The sequence below is a fragment of the Pelobates fuscus genome, chromosome 7 (genome assembly GCF_036172605.1).
Source record: "Pelobates fuscus isolate aPelFus1 chromosome 7, aPelFus1.pri, whole genome shotgun sequence".
Classification (NCBI taxonomy): Eukaryota; Metazoa; Chordata; class Amphibia; order Anura; family Pelobatidae; genus Pelobates; species Pelobates fuscus.
The window spans coordinates 46,490,271-46,507,850 of record NC_086323.1 but is presented as its reverse complement, the minus strand read 5'-3'; positions in this window follow the sequence as shown (position 1 = coordinate 46,507,850).

The window sequence follows — 17,580 nt, the reverse complement described above, 5'->3', positions numbered from 1 at the left end:
TGAAAATGACAGGGCTGAGATCCTATGGGACTTCAAGATCCAGACAGAGAAGCAAGTGCTGACAAACCACACCAACATTGTGGTGGTAGACAAGGAACAGAAGACTGCAGTCATGGTGGATGTGGCAATACCCAGTGACTATAACATCAGGAAGAAGGAACATGAGATGGTGGAGAAATACCAAGGACTGAAAGAAGAAAAGCTAGAAAAGATGTGGAAAGTAAAGTAATGTAGTCCCAGTTGTGATAGGAGCACTCGGGGCTCTGACTTCCAAGTTGGGGGAGTGGCTTCAACAGATTCCAAGTGGGACATCTGAGATCGCTATCCAGAAGAGTGCAGTTCTAGGAACAGCTAAGATACTGCGCAGAACCCTCAGACTCCCAGGCCTCCGGTAGAGGACCCGAGAATGAGGAATAAACATACCACCCAAGAGGGGTGAAAAAAAAAATTATATATATATATAGCTTCCCAAATAGTTTATATTTTTATTGGTCACCGTTAAACAAGTGCGGAGTAAACAGAAGTACACAGTTAAACCGTCTTTTTTTTTCCAAAAAATGACATATAAAGGCTGACAGCCACACAGGACTGAATGAAACAAATAACATGGAGATAAATAAGGACTCGAAGTCCGTGATCCAGTTACATAGCATGTCGTACATGTGAAGCGCTCTTATATAATCTAAAGTGGTGCCATGTTCCAGTGAACTTAACTTTCAGAGGTGTAACAAGGTGCCTGTGTCCAGGGGTCTATCTGGCTAATTCCCTCACCGTGAGAGTAGTCAGGGGTGTCCCTTACTGCTCCCCTGGCTTGGGTATCCCATAAAAGTGAGAGTTGGAATGCTAGGTTAGAAAGATCTCCGTTTACTCCCAGACGGAGAGTGTGCACAGCCCGTAGCCCGAGACCCCTCATCCCACCAAGCCACTCGCCCTGTATGCCAGCAAGGCCTGAAAGTCAGCATGATATGTGACCATCATCCAATGAGTCCAGATGTCAATGTAAGATTGGGTGTGTCCTTGGGCCATAAATGTCAATTCTTCGAACCGTCTCAGCTACTCCAGCTAACAGTGTCAGTGGGGGGTGGGGTGGTATCTCCTTTTTAGAGGGGAACTACTTGTTAGCTGTCTTTAAGTTACGAATGGACATTGATTTCTTGTATCTAGCTGTTGGGGTGGTGGTATGGTGCAAAAGAAAATAGACTGGTCAGAAGGGCTGGGGGTTGTCTGAAAATTTCCGTAGGATCATATTAATTGCTGACCAGAAGGGTCTTATTTTAGTCCTGCTTATGTCAGGGCCTTTGGGGATCTTTCTGAGGAACTTGTTCAACTGTTTGTATTTGAGTGTATGTAAGAAGGTCCCCAAGGTGTCCCCCAATAAGTCTCCCGGTGTCTTGAGCTTATGTCCTTTGAACATATGACAAACTTGGACCTGACCATGAGTGAAGAAGCATGTGTATGGTCTACCCTTCATTCCTGAGTGAAAGTTGGGGTTGTTGGTGATAGAGTATAGTGGGGATGGGAATGATGAAAGGCCTAGTCTGGGTGCTATCCTATGCCATATCTTCATAGTGGCCTTAATGCATGGTTGCTGACCCGATGTCATCCTACTTGCCTTGGGATTCATCCATATTAGTGATGTCAAGGACCCGCCCGTCTGGGACTGCTCTACGTCTTTCCATAACTTAACCACCCCATCCTTGAACCACTCCATTACTCTCTGCAGGTGGGTTGCATGGTAGTATAAAAGAAAATCTGGAATTGGAAGTTTTGCGCACTCCAGCGGCTTTAGCAGAGGGCATGGAGACGTTGAGCAGAGTCGATTTGGAATCGTTTATTTTGAAGTTGGAGAGTTCCCCATAAAGATTGAATTTATGCATGCTGTTTGGTAGCGTAGTCTCGGTGGAGGTTACGAAGAACATTAGGTAATCTGCGTGTGCAGTCACTTTGTGCTCGCCGTTCCCAGCCCATACCCCCCAGATCTCTGGGTTTCGTCTCACCGCCTGCAGGAGTGGTTCGAGAGCAAAGGCAAACAGCAGCGGTAACAGCAGGCAGCCCTTTTGTGTGCCATTTCTGATACGGAAAGGATTTTAACTGTCTCTTCCCAGAATTTTGTAAAGTATGTTTACTTATCTCTATATTTAACAATTATGTATTTTATGAAAAAATACTTTTTTATTGAGCTCCTCACTGACAGTCATTGTTATAAACTCTGTCCTTCACATCTGGCAGTGAGAAAGGCTCTTTCGCCAAAACGTTGGGAGCATCTACTTGGGTTTTTCATCTCTTATAACAATTCTTGTATGCTCTTCTGTACTTTTGGTATGTATTTTATTATTATTGTGTTTTCCCATGATTTATGGCATCCGGCATGATAATAGGTAATGCTTAATGCATAATAGTCAATAGTTGTGTTCCTCATTCTATCATACATGTATCTTGTTTTTTGGTCCTTCCCTTTTGAGTGAGCACCCTGATATCACATTTGTTCACAGACTTATTTTGTGGTTGAACTAAATTCCATTTCTGTTTGTGAGTCAGCATTGAGAAAGCCTAAAACGCAGAGGAGACATTAAACAGCGTGAGCTGTGCCTGGGCTAAACTGGATTATTATGTAATTGGCTAAATCGTTAATCTAAAATGAAAAAGAAAATTATTTCATGAAAATTTTTTTCACGTATGTTATATTCGATTTTCAATGGTTTATTCAATGGTGTAATTTCTAGAGAAATTACAATTCCCCTTTAATAACTTTTTTTTTTTTAAATGCCCTTCCTAGCTTTTCATGTGAATTCCTTAATGCGTAAAACACCTTTTCTATGCTCTCTCAATGCCCTACAGCACATCATTGGTGTATGTTCTAAATTCAAATGAATTGAAGTATATTTAGTAATGGATTAACAATAAAATGCTTTGTTAGGATTAGGTCATCACAATTTATAATGATATACAAACTAAAAAAAATAAAAATAATTGCTATGCAGTAGTACCAAAATAGAACAAATCATATAATTTTATTATGACGAGGTGATTGTATATCAGCAGTGGAAAATTAACAGAGTGTAATGGTTACAAATCTATTTATGACTTGAATGATGAAGACAGCTGTACCCCTTTTGACGCTCCAACTCCTATTGGTTACAATTTATACCCTAGACATGACCACTCAGCTATCATTGCTACGTGTTGCATCTTGACTACAGATTATACACAAACAAAACCTTGAACATGGACATTTTCACATCCAACTGTGTCTTTTTAGAAGGAAGTGGCAGGCAGATCAGCACATTGCCGTATAGATGGCATTAAACTTGATTCAGTCATACACATGGATGTGACAATATGTATAAAGTGGACCTGAAATTATGTCACACCACCTTTAGCTATCGTGCTTCCTAATATCAATTTTATTATACTTTTAAGAACCAGACTCTATTGGCACCATGAGATTCCTAACTTCTTTGCTTCTGCCTTGAGGTCCATCTTTTAGATGAAAACTGGAAATATTATACTATGCTTTTAAAAAAAAACAACAACTATTAAGATCAATGCAGTATAAAGTTGGCCATAAAAGCCATAGTTTCTCTGAGTCATGGTATTTCATATTCATGGTGTAAGCGAGATCTTTTGTATGGTGTATTCTGACGAGGTAACACTACGTACCTCACTGCATAGAAAATCGACAACAGCCTCGTTCCCATTTGGTCCTCTTTACAGCAGGCAGAACTGCAGTAAACATTATGGTGTTGGACCAATCCATGAGTTAAAGAACTGTGTTAAGCATCTATTATCAACGATGAGGACGTTTTTGAGAATGTTTGTTAAACACCTAAGTTATAATGGTCAGCCTTAGATACAGCCCTTTTCCTCTCCAAGTCTATAGATAGCCCATGGAGAGATTCCTGTAAACATATCCAGTAGCCAGTCCATCTGTTATACAAACACAGCGGACTCAAGGGAATCCTGCTGACTTTTTCCTGACACTCCGCTTCTCATTCATGCCTTGGCACAACTGCAGACACTGAAGAATTTCTGGCTACTGACCCATTGTCTCATCCTAATGTGTTATATTTCTCACACCGCAATAAAGCATTCATTGAGGGGTCAGCCAATGCCACAAGCCTTACACAGAATAGAAGGACTGCTTGAAACATTTAACTGCTTAAGCATATAACAGACACCTGATTGTCTTCAGGTTTCAGATAGCTTCACTTTGTTAAATCCATGCCAAATTAAAGCATTTAAAAGCAAGATGTTTATTTAAGATTATTCGTGTGCTTTGCTTTTAATTTAAATGTATTTCCAGATATGACCACATGGGGCTCATATTTTTTTTGACACAGACTTATTCCTCATTCTGTGTCTTCTCTATGGTTTTGGTAATTGATGTTCTAGTATTTCTGATACATGCTATAGAATGTAAGGAATGATTAACCTACTTTAACCCCTTAAGGACCAAGCTTATGGAATAAAAGGGAATCATGACATGTCACACATGTCATGTGTCCTCAAGGGGTTAAATGAGACAATTAGAGTTAAAAAAAAGCATAATCACATTGTAGAATTGCTCTCACTGTTCTATAGTCTTTAATTAATTGGTGAAATATGCTCTCAAATCAATGAAATAGTGTATACAAAGTAGTGTAAAATGTTTTTCCTTCTGATCACAAAATGTGAATCCACAAAAATGGCACCAAGAATAAATATGGAGTGGGAGGGTATTAGATGGGTAAGAAAGAAAAAAGAAAATACAAAAAAAGAGGGGAAGAGGGGGAGAGCAGAAATTTCCCCTTTCCACACCAGAAGTAAGGGTAAGGTGAAGTAGAAGAAAAGTTCTCCACGTGGGAAAAAGGAATGACATCTCGAACTTCAGAATGCCCTTAACACAGTCTCAGAGTTGGACACATCCCAGTTAAAAATCCATAAGCACCCAGCCTCTCCCAATCATCCGGCCACACTATGGGCCACTATGCATCTGTGAAAACAAACTCCAGGAAAGTGAGAAACTCCAGCCAATCGAACCATCTGCCAGTATAATATTTCCACTGCTTAAAGTCTTGCCTAATCTTCTCTACCATGTCCACCCAAGATCAAAACGATGGGACCAGGAATACTGACAGGCATACAATATTGTTAGAGGAAGTAAACGGCTGGTTCCTAGGCATTCACTACACGCAGGTTTCTAGGACACAACCCTTTAAAACTAAAATTGACAGCCAGTAGCTGGACATACCGAGATATCCTGACAGGCACTCAATATTGCTATACTGCACCCTGTATGCTGTATATATGTCAATGGATATGCACTATGTGATGTTCTCGATGCATGTGCACTGCTTCCCGTCAACAAAATCGACTTATTGCACCATGTATGCTGTTTCTATGTCAATGAATGTGCATCTTGTGATGTTCCCGATGTAGGTGCATTATTTCCCGCCAACAAAACCTAATTACTGCACCATGGAAGCTGTATATATGTCAATGGTTGTGCGTTATGCAATGTTTTCGATGTATGTGCATTATATCCCATCAACAAAATCGAATTACTGCACCCTGTATGCTGTATATATGTCAATGGATATGCACTATGTGATGTTCTCGACGCATGTGCACTGTTTCCCGTCAACAAAATCGACTTCTTGCACCATGTATGCTGTTTCTATGTCAATGAATGTGCATCTTGTGATGTTCCCGATGTAGGTGCATTATTTCCCGCCAACAAAACCTAATTACTGCAGCATGGAAGCTGTATATATGTCAATGGTTGTGCGATATGCGATGTTTTCAATGTATGTGCATTATATCCCGTCAACAAAATCGAATTACTACACCATGTATGCTGTATATATGTCAATGGATGTGCATTCTGTGATGTTCTCGATGTATGTGCATTATTTCCTGTCAACGAAAATAAAGAATTTAAAAAAACCAAAACGATGGGACCACTGGCAATTTACATATATTCACGATTAATATTTTGGTAACGATCAAGAGTCTAAAAATGACCAATTGTTTTATGCATTTAAGTTAATTGAGAAGTGTGACTGCTAGAGTTATAGGAGTGGGGTCATCCAATAAACGCTGACTAACTTTTTAGACTTTCTCCAATATACCAGCACCTTCGGGCAGTCCCACCATACATGTTTCATGTCGCCTTCATTGTGACCGCACCTCGAACAGTCTAGTGCCACTTTCATTAGATATAAATACCTACTAAACCTGAATTATCCAGAGATTTAGGTCTTCTCATGAAAGTTCATCTTGAGAGACTGTATTTGAAATGTAATTCCATACTGAGTTTCTTTGTGGAATTTTCTTTATTTTTCTTAATTTTAAGTGGTGCAATGATTTAATTAATTTTAATATCTAAGGGTTTAAGCTCCATTTCAAAAATAGTTTATTTTTTAAAGTGATATACTGTATATGAAGTGTTGACCATATTACATTTTTTTTTTGTAGTGATGGAAGTCTCAACAGGTAGGAACCCAGAGTCCTGAATTTATCTTTAAAACTCTACTTCAGCTGCTAACCCTGACTACTGAGAATTGGGGCATTAATACGTAGATGAACCCAATTGTAAATTAGTTAAGTGAGTTAAATGACACATCATGCTCACATTGTACTGAATGTTACAGGGCTACTTAAATTAATAAATCAAAATTCAGGACAAAACTGTACTCTAAAATGTATTAGCATGGACTTTTCAAAAACTAAGAAACTTGTGTTAATCATATTCTCTCCGTAGATATCCACTAATGGTGGTGGTAGAATGCGATTACAAAAATACCCGTTCTCCTACTACCAATGTACCATCTACTATGAACAACTGTAAACCTCCACATTGTGGTATGAGAGGAGCTTGAGGTTATTAGCCTGGTCTGTGGAAGAACGTGACTCAGCCTTGTGAAATATGCACAAATGGTGAAATAAACCACAATATTTAATTTGATTACATTAAAGTGAAATAGAATGGCTTAAAAAGAGAGGTATGCTTCCCCAACTTTATGCTTCACTTTTCCCTATAAGTTTGAGACAAGTTCACCACACATTCCGTTACCCAGTGATTCATTCACCTGCAAACTTTGACAAGTACTTGAAAACGTGCCATCTTTTTCTTTGTTTATATGCAAGTGCAGCAAGTAAAATGATTTATTTATGCTTTAATTAAAATTTGTAGCTGGACCAGTGAGTTTTCGTTTTACCTTTTTCTAATTTGCAGGCTCTGCGAGAAAAAAAAAAAAATCAATATCTTCATCCCATTTATGTCTTTACGGTTACCTCAGGCATTTACAATGCACGCCTGCCCGTCACCTGTGCTCTCGTAATGTGCAGAGCCTCCTGCCCAATATAAATCTTAAAAAAAAAAAAAAAAAAAAGGCACAGACATTCTATATTACAGTCACTTCCATTTTCTTTTAGTGGGAAAAAAAATCTGTTATACCCTGAATTCTCATGTCAAAACTCAAGCTGCAAATAAATTGATGCACAACATGCTTCCTGCGATGGAACGTGCACAGATGTCCGCTTAGAAAAATTACTTACTATATGTGTAACTAAGAAAATCCATTGCGTGGCGGGGGATCAAGAAGCATCAGTTAAGATATGCTCACTTGGGTCAGGGGGCTATTTTGATTCTTTCTACATTTATGTCAGTTTTAGACACCTAGCATTCTTTAAATAGTGCATTTTAAAGCAGATATTAAAAGGATACTTCTGGGTGGATACATATAGAATATAAAAATATTCTGCACCTATATTCAGGTCAATGCTTAATTTCTACATACTTATTCTTCATACATGCATATGCTTAAAATTTGAACGCATAGCGATTATGTGTTGATGGAGCCGCACGTGACATCCTCTTTAAAAATAATTAATGCAAACAGTTCTCTAACTTGTGAAATCAGCCTTATTTACTAAAATGGAGAAAATACTGCACCAATGTTTTTGGGAGATATATAAAACAGCAAAGTAGGCTTTGTTTTCATAATTAAATTTATTCACTAAGGCCCGCTCATGAAAATATAAAAATATAATATTTGGACATTTGTAGAGATATCCTAAATGTAAGCGTACTTTTGTGCGATAATTTTTGCGCGATGTTTATAAACTTAAAAATACCTTGGTCATATAAATCTTGCACTGTTCAGTCTTCCCGGTATTTATATGGTTAAACAGTTATGCGTTTAACAGACTGAAGATATTAACTTGAGGAATTTCACTCTGCCGATTGCCAAGAATTTTGGTTTTGTTTTGTGCACAGTGTATTGACCTCAAAAAAAAAAAAAAAATTAAATAAAATGAGTTTACTTCAAGGAAGCAATTGAATATTTCACCACATTTAATTTGACTTTCAGAGTGTTTAAAAAAAGAAAAAAGAAAGTGAAATCATATGAATGGCAAAGAAGAGGAGAAGAGGAAGGCAGCGTTTAAAAATCTGGGTGATGAGGCGTACGTTGAAAACTACAGCTGATTCAGCACCAAAAACTAAGCTTTAAAGGGAAACTGTCATGTATTCATCCGCTTATAAAAATGTGATTAATGGAATTTACTGTTCAGACAGGAAAAGTTGTGCCGAACAACATTACTGTCCTAACAGGAAAAGTTGTGCCGAGCAGCAATCAAATCCACAGGAGGGTTTGTGCTGAGCAGCAATTATGCAAATGGAAACCTGGTAACTGCCTTTGGGGTCAAAGGCCGGTTACAGCCTATCAGATCTAGAGGAGGGGTATTTAGGCCCAGTTTTCATCCTGCTCTGTGCCCTGTCGTGGTTTCCCTTGTGGTTGTCCGAGAGCGTGTTATTGATTCTGGTAATTCTGGTTATTTGACTTTGGCATTGTTTTTGACTTCCCTGTTTTCTGGCATCCCTGACTCCTGGCTTTTTCTTATCATTGTGTCTCTTTCTGTGTCCCTTGACCTCAGCTATTCCTGACTATTCTTTGATACGTTAGTCCGGCCATTCTAAGATCCGGTATACGTTACCTATCAGTCCTCTGTGTTACACAATTCTATGTGCCGAATCATACTGTAATCCTGACAGAAACTATGCTTATTTTAATAAATCAAAAGTACCCTTGATAAAGGCAGCCAGTTGGTGCCGAAAGGTTGGGGGGTTTGGTGACTCGTTTTTCTGTCTGAGGCTTGTAAGGATTTTTGTGGTAATTTATTACTTTTATTTTATTGTATCTGCCTTTACTTCTGTTACTTTGTTTATATTCATTTTTTCTTATATGTTTTCATTCTGGTACTTTTTTGTACACAATAAAATTTAAATATTTTTTTGAGATTGTTATGGTGTGCATTCTATATACATTTGAATAAATCAAAAGTAAATCACACACACAAAGTGTATATAGCATATCAATATACCACCTATAGTAAGTATCCACTGTACATTCGACATCTGAAAAACAAATAAGGCATGCATAGTGCTCTCCATAAAATATAAATACCCAAGAAATTAAAATATGTAGAGTACACTCACAAAAGTGGAGCCGTATCTGGCTCTATGTATGTAGCCCTTGGGTGCGTAAACAAATGCGTTTCAGCCCTTGATAGGGCCTTCCTCAGCCCACTGAGGAAGGCCCTATCTGGGGCTGAAACGCGTTTGCTTTGGACTGGATTAATTTGGGGACTTTGTGTGGCCGTATTTATATGTTATTTCCTGCATATGCACTGCTTTTATTGGCCATACATGCGGCATATTTATCTATAACTTTACATTATACCTGCATTTTCCCTGTCCCTTGTTTTTTATCATAGTTTTATTAATATATATTTGTTCAAATAAATTTACATTTATATACCCATCCTTGTGGACCTCATGTTCCTGACTGGGGCATTTCGATAGCCTGTATCGGCACCCGAGGGCTACATACATAGAGCCTGATATGGCGAGCAAGCGAGGGGGCACTATAGGATACAACTTTGTATTCCTAGCACTATAGTTTCCCTTTAATGTATTGGCCTTCGGAATTCCTCTTCCTCCTTTCTGCTAGTATCCCAACTGGGGTTTATTCACTAAGATGGGAATTTGCGGAGAATTAACAAAATAGCCAAGCCAATAAAACATTTTTATTTTCCTGTTACATTGAAATATACAGGAAAACTCTGCAATTCTTAATGTCTTTATAATGTAAATGAAAATTGTCCTTGAAATCATCCTTCAAGTCCTTCATCTCACCTTTATGTTAGAACATACAAAACTTTTTTTCCAACTTACATTTATTGACTTTTTTTTAAAGAAATCACTTGCCTACCCTTCCCACTCTCCCCATGCTGACAGCCATCTTTATATCGCTATGCACCTTGGATCAATCTGTCTGTTTTCCCAGCCAAAGCGTACTATTTTGTAAGCATCTGTTGCTAAGCAGATAACTGATTGATTTTCTTCACTTCCTTTTGTTAAGGAATAAAAAAATGAAAAAACAAAAGTTACTTTATAAAATCTGTTTTATCTGCCTTTATATTATGGGGCAATATTGCTTATTTTGGGGTGGGGAGGTGGGGAGGTGGGGAAGGGGAGGAAGAATGCCTATCTCGATATGCTTCAATATCCATGTGTACATGTGCATATTCTCCATTCCATTCATAATTCACATTATCTTTCATCTTCTGTAAATATTCTTGTAAGCATCCATGGGAAATATGCACAGAATCTGAAGTAATGATGGCCTCGTTGTGTACAGATCCCCAGAGCTTCGCCATGAAGAATCACTGTGTGTATTTGTCATGATAAACATGCATCTATCACTGAAAATGTTACCAGGAGGAAACATAGGTTAAGAAAATCACCGTTTTACTCTTTCACATAACTGTCTAATATAGCTTTGTCAGCACGAGGCTTCAGTGAATATGACTTTCTCTATAAATTCAGAAGATCACCAGCTTAGAATGTGTTCTGCCCACGTTAGGACAATGCCAGGATATTTGGAATGATAATTAATCTTTTCCTTGCTAAAGTCTGCTGAAAGAGCTGTAAGATGAAATATTTTAGATTTTCTCCAATTAAAAATGATGTGTAATTTTGCTGTTTACAAATTGATAAGAACCAATACATGAATAGTGATGTCACGAACATAAAATTTTCGGTTCGCGAACGGCGAACGCGAACTTCCGCAAATGTTCGCGAACGGGCGAACCGGTCGAACCGCCATAGACTTCAATGGGCAGGCGATTTTTAAAACCCACTGGGACTCTTTCTGGCCACAATAGTGATGGAAAAGTTGTTTCAAGGGGACTAACATCTGGACTGTGGCATGCCGGAGGGGGATCCATGGCAAAACTCCCATGGAAAATTACATTTGATGCAGAGTCTGGTTTTAATCCATAAAAGGCATAAATCACCTAACATTCCTAAATTGTTTGGAATAACATGCTTTAAAACATCAGGTATGATGTTGTATCGATCAGGTAGTGTAAGGGTTACGCCCGCTTCACAGTGACAGACCAAACTCCCCGTTTAACGCACCGCAAACAACCGCAAACAGTCCATTTACACAACCGCAAACTCACCATTTGCACATGTTTTAGTGCAAACTAGTCTAACTACTAATATAGTTGAAACATGCTACTTTTATTCATGCCAGACAACCATGCAGGCCAGACTAACAAACATGCCAGGGCCAATCATAGTTAACCACCTCAGATACAGAGTAAACATGGCTCCCTCTATATACAGTGTAACATGGCTCCCTCTATATACAGTGTAACATGGCTCCCCTCTATATACAGAGTAACATGGCTCCCTTCTATATACAGTGTAAACATGGCTCCCTCTATATACAGAGTAACATGGCTCCCCTCTATATACAGTGTAAACATGGCTCCTCTCTATATACAGAGTAACATGGCTCCCCTCTATATACAGAGTAACATGGCTCCCTCTATATACAGTGTAAACATGGCTCCCTCTATATACAGAGTAACATGGCTCCTGAGCTGCGGGTGGGGGCCCTATAAAAGAATAATGGGGGGACCTACTGTCCTCCCCCCACCCCCACCCCTGAGCGGCGGATGGGGGTCCTAAGTTACAATAAGAGGGGGGGACCTACCGTCCTCCCCCCGGCCCCCACCCCTGCGCAGTGGGTGGGGGCCCTAAAAAACAATAAGGGGGGACCTACTGACCCCCCGGCCCCCACCCCTGAGCAACGGGTGGGGGCCCTAAATGAAAATCCCCCCACCCCCATCAAAGGTGACTAGGGGTCCCCAAGCCCCTAGTCACACACCGAAATAAAGAAACACCCCTACCTACCCCCCTCACCCTAAAACATAGTGAGGGGGGAATATAATTACTACCCTGTAAAGTAAAATTCAACTTACTATTCAACGTCTTCTTTTTTCTAAAATCTTCATTATTTCAGCCCCAAAAAAGGCCAAATAAAAAGCCATCATACCCGTCGAACTTAAAAATAAAATAAAAAACCCAAGCGCAAAAAAAAATTAATCCATCTTCACCCATGGAGGGCTCCGCGCAGACTAGGGTATTAACATATACCCTATTGTTACAATTGTTACTTGAAAAGCATGAGGAATGCCGTTGGTGTACCACATGCTCATTTGTTATACCTCCATGCACTACAAAAAGAAAGAATAATTTTTATTTTTTTTTAAATAAAATAAATAAATAATAATAAAAAAAAATGTATGCATCATACAAATGAATCTAAAATTGATGCTGTCCAGGAGGTGGGGGGTCTGCTAGGGAGGGTGTGCTGCTGATTGGCTGGAATGTGTCTGCTGACTGTGAGGTACAGGGTCAAAGTTTACTGAATGATGACGAATAGGGTTCGGATCGAACCGCGCATGTGTTCGCCCACCGTGGCGAACGCGAACACGCTATGTTCGCCGGGAACTATTCGTCAGCGAACCGTTCGGTACATCACAATACATGAATTGGTGCCAGCATCATACGAGCTGGTACTGTCAATTACAGGTCGAACATTGCACATGATAGCCTTTCGTTAAACATTTGTTTTGTTGTGATAAGGTCACTAGAGTTTAAAATATATATGTATCATTTGCAACGTTTTTCATTGAGAAAGTTTTTTTTAATGTTTTGTCCAAAATTTAACACGCAGTGCTGCATTTCTCTTCTACAGTATTGGATGTAGATGTTCTCAAGATCAACATCAGCGTAGAATTTCAGGATAGCTCAATTGTTTTAAAATGTTGATGGATTGAAGAATGACGACTAAATATAACATTAATTATGTTTAATGGAATGCTGACTCGTTGAATGTTTCTACCTGGCCTCCAGACCCAGTCACATTTATGTTTGATAATGCAGGTATTTCCGTTGAGTTGTTCACCAAGAGGTAATCTTGTCTTGACGTTCCTCTGTATGTTGGTATAAGGTTGGCACAGCTGGCTCAACGTATTTCTTCTTGCGGCCCAGGTTAGATCGAAAGAGCTAAAGTATGCCATATGACCACAAGTCTGGCCTAAGAGTTCCAAGAACTTCCTAGATCTTCCATGGCAGCAGACCAGCCAGACTCTTGACCGCACTCTAATCAAAAGAGACCAGAAGGGATAGAAAGGGTTATATGTCTTAACACAGAACCACAATTTGTTGTACTTAGGAACCATAACACTCACTATAACTGCACTTTGACAACTTGCTGTAAAGGCACGTATGTTTTACGATCATCAATTGTTGTTTTTTTTCCTTGAAAACATAAACCAAAACAAAATCAATATGTTGTAATTACAAAACATCACCGTCCATCTAAATTTTAATTGATATATACACCCAAAGAGTGTTTTAACATTAAATATACATGCTACTGTTAAATAGACATTAGTAAGACTCCTAAGTACTGTGTACATGTCACATATTTAATCTTAAATAGCTGTGTTTTACGTATGGATGTTTTCCCGTTCAGAGCCATGAAATGTGTATGTGCAGCCTTTGTCTGTAAATAGGCTACGCTACAGTCTGTCGATTGCAATATCTGTCTGCTTAGGGATCGTTATAATAAACTCCAAATATATTTAAATGGGAGAAATGTATCTCATTACATTTTACGTATCCTTATGTAATGCATTTTTAAATAAATAATTCACAGCACTTATTCACATCTGAAAAGTCTTTCAAGGGGGTCGATGTTCATTTTAACATTAAATTTGCAAGTGTGTCTCTGCTACGCATGGCGTAAGTCTGGACATAAAGTGCCTCCAAGGTAAATAAAAATGTATATTATGCAAGAAAAAAAAAAATCGATACTTGGGGAATTACTCAGAAAATAGCAAGTATCGGTGAGTTGAAAACCAAGCTCAAAACCAATACAGGAGTTGGAAAAGTTTGGCAGCTCTGCTATTTTAACTTTAATTTTGATGTTTGGGTAATGAACTCATGTAATCTAATAAAGAATACACGGTGCATTCTCTTTTGTATCTTCTTACACATTACAAATCTTTTTGGCATGGGTTAACTATTTGCAAAAGAAGTTATTTATATCAGTATATTTTATCAGTGAACACAGAGGGGACTTCACATTCTGACACTGTAGTATCCACTAAAGGTCTGCGCAATTAATTACTGAATTGGATATGTCACTTCCCCACACTGCAGAAGTTTTATTTCACAACCTTTCCCCAAATTGAAAAATTAATCTGCCAAAATATGGTGAAAGGACCAGTTGAGCTACAGCAGCAAAAAAAAAAAGAAAGAAAGCAACTGATAAGTGAAACGCGTTGACATATTTTTTTTTTCTCCATGTTTAAATGTTTACGTTTTCTTCATATCAAACATAGTGACATAATTGTAACAGTAGGAAAATGTACAACATGCAAGTGTGGATACTCATTCATTGTTGAGCAGTCTCAAAAGGTCATGAACAGCAATACATAAACGAATGCATGTGATATAGCATGTGAGACTACCTGACAATATTAACATCATAAATAGTAGCTCTTTTGACATGCAACTATGGGAGCTTGATGCATGTCACGTGCAGTGCTTTTACCCATATATCTACATTCAGGCGGTATTCACCAAACACTATGAGACACCAGTGATGCATGCAGAGAGCAGAGGGGACGTATGAGAAACACGTGAGCAAGGAAGTTGAGGAGAGAGTGGAGGTGTAAAGAATGAGAGAATGACAAGGCATAATAAAAGAGAAAAGGAGAAAGAGGACCTAGTGATCCTGAGTCCGTGGTGCCTGTGTAGTGGATAGTTGTAACAAATTCTTACACACCTTCTGGACCTTAGCCAGGGATCCTAAGGCTTGGTGTGACACATATTCATAGATTCTGGTTTTGACAAGGCTGTTGTGAGCTATTTCTGTTGTGGGTATATTGGTTGTTTTCCATAGATATGCAATACCTTTGTTAGCCATGATCAGAGTATGTACTATCATAGTTAACTGGGCCCAGGATCCCAACAGGGAACATTTTCAGTAAATAGGCTTCAAGAAGAAGTGGGAATTCTGTCCCTGTGACAAGTGCTATGGTGTCTTTTACTGAGTATGAGAATTGTAGTAAGCATGGGCATCTCCAGAAAGCTGTGTGGAGTAATGTGCCATTTTCCTTCAAACATCGCCAGCAAGTTGAGGGTGAGTTCATGTAAACCTCTGTGAGCAAGCCTCTGTGGTGTGATGTACCAACTCATTAATATTTTTTTTTGTGGGATTACCAGTGATCTAAGCATCTGGTGGCTCCATATATGTGTGATACTGCATTTCTTCAGTCTTCTATAGTGAAGGTCTTGTGTAGTTCTTTCTCCTAATTTATCATATAGGGAAGTTTGGCTGAAGCTGACCCTGAGGCCAATTGGTGGTAGCATAGTGAAAGACGTTTGTTAGTGTACTTCATGGCCAAGCATAGTTTCTTTAAAATTTGTGAGATGTTATCCCATTTGTTGTTAATATGTGTTTTATTCTTATCTATGTGAATAGTTCTGTTGGAGGCAGCTGATACTGTTCTCTTAAGGTAAGAGGCAGCTGATACTGTTCTCTCAAGGTATAAAAATATTTTGCGCCTGTTTCATCTATGAGGGGGTTCACTTGTTGGAGATGTACCATAAGGAGTCATAGAGTGGACAGTGGAGCACAATGCACATAGTGGCATATTGTGAACTAAGGTGGAGGCTTTAGCTGCCCAGACCTTCAATGAGTGTGTTGTAGTTGACAGGTCTCGAGAAAGTACTTGAGTCATTGCTATCCATGGTGCTCACATTACTTGCAGGAGGGAGCATGGTTTTAAGCATGAGTTTTAAGTGTTAAGGAATTTATACTCAATTAGAGAAGTTGTGCAAGTGTGGTTGCATAGTAGCAGTTTCTAATGTTGGGGATACTTAGGCCTTCCATTTTTACAAGTAGTCCGCATGTTTTACTAGCAACTTGAGGGGGTGTTTTTTCCATATGTATGAGGATAAAACATTTTTAATGTATTTCAATACTTTAGCAGGAACTGAGATGGGCAACGTGTGAAAAAGATTATGAATTGTTTGAAGTAGAGACATTTTTACTGAGTTCACCCTACCCATCTATGATAATTCATTTTTGTTCCATGTTTCAACTGTTGTCTTCGTCTTCAGTAGCTCAAAAGTTCAAAATTAAAGCGGACTAGAGTTTGTGTTGATTTTGCATTTCTGCAAAAACTTTATTTTGCAATGAGTCTAGTCTAGTGGCTATGAGTTTCACATACAATTTTGTGTCAAGTTTGAGTAAATATTTAGGGCGAACGTTGGCATACTTATTTGGTGGTTTTCCAGATTTAGGTAGGACCACAATTGTTGCATCTAATATCTTAAGGGGATTTCCAGAAGCCATTTATTGAATTAAATAAGGCCGTTAGATGGTGTACTAAGAGGTGTACTAAGAGGTCTGAAAAGTTATGGTAGTAACAGATAGAGATTGTCTGGACCTGGGACTTGTATTTAGGGGAGGTTTTAATAGCTATCAATATTTTTGCTCTGCAATAGACCAGGAACCTGGCTTTGGGAGGCAGAGACTTGTGGTAAGGTGACTTCTTCCAGATATTTGGAAATGTTTTAGTCTGATGGTTGGGGGGTGGTTGTGTCAGCATGTATATTATACAGGTAGTGGCAGTAGGATGCTGGTTCATTTACTATGTGGGATGGATTTGTTATTTTAACTCCACTGTCAGTGATCAGGGACTGGATTTTTGTGTTTGAGAGTTTTTGTTTCAGTTTATTTGTAATCAGTTTGCCCGCTTTGATGCCTTGTGAGTAAAACAGATGGGCCAGTCTGCACAGATTCATTGTAAGTCTCATCTCAAGAAGTTATGCAAAAGCATTCATTTAAAAAATAAAAAAATACAATAGTTGCTTACCCCCAAAGTTTACCAGGTGCGCTTTTTAGTGGGTCTGCCTCCCACACCCAGAAGACATTCTTATCCTTTAGAAATCGGGCACAGCAGGGGATGATAGACTATGTGATGTATTCTCAAGAGCAAATTCACTCATTATATAAGAGCAGTGAAACTGCTCTGTAAACTGATAGCAATCATATTATCGGCTTACTCATAGCTGCAGTTTGTGGCCCGACTTTCTCTTGGCTTTCTTGCCAATAAACAGGCAAAAACATAGTGATATAGTATTGGCTTCTGTATAATTCA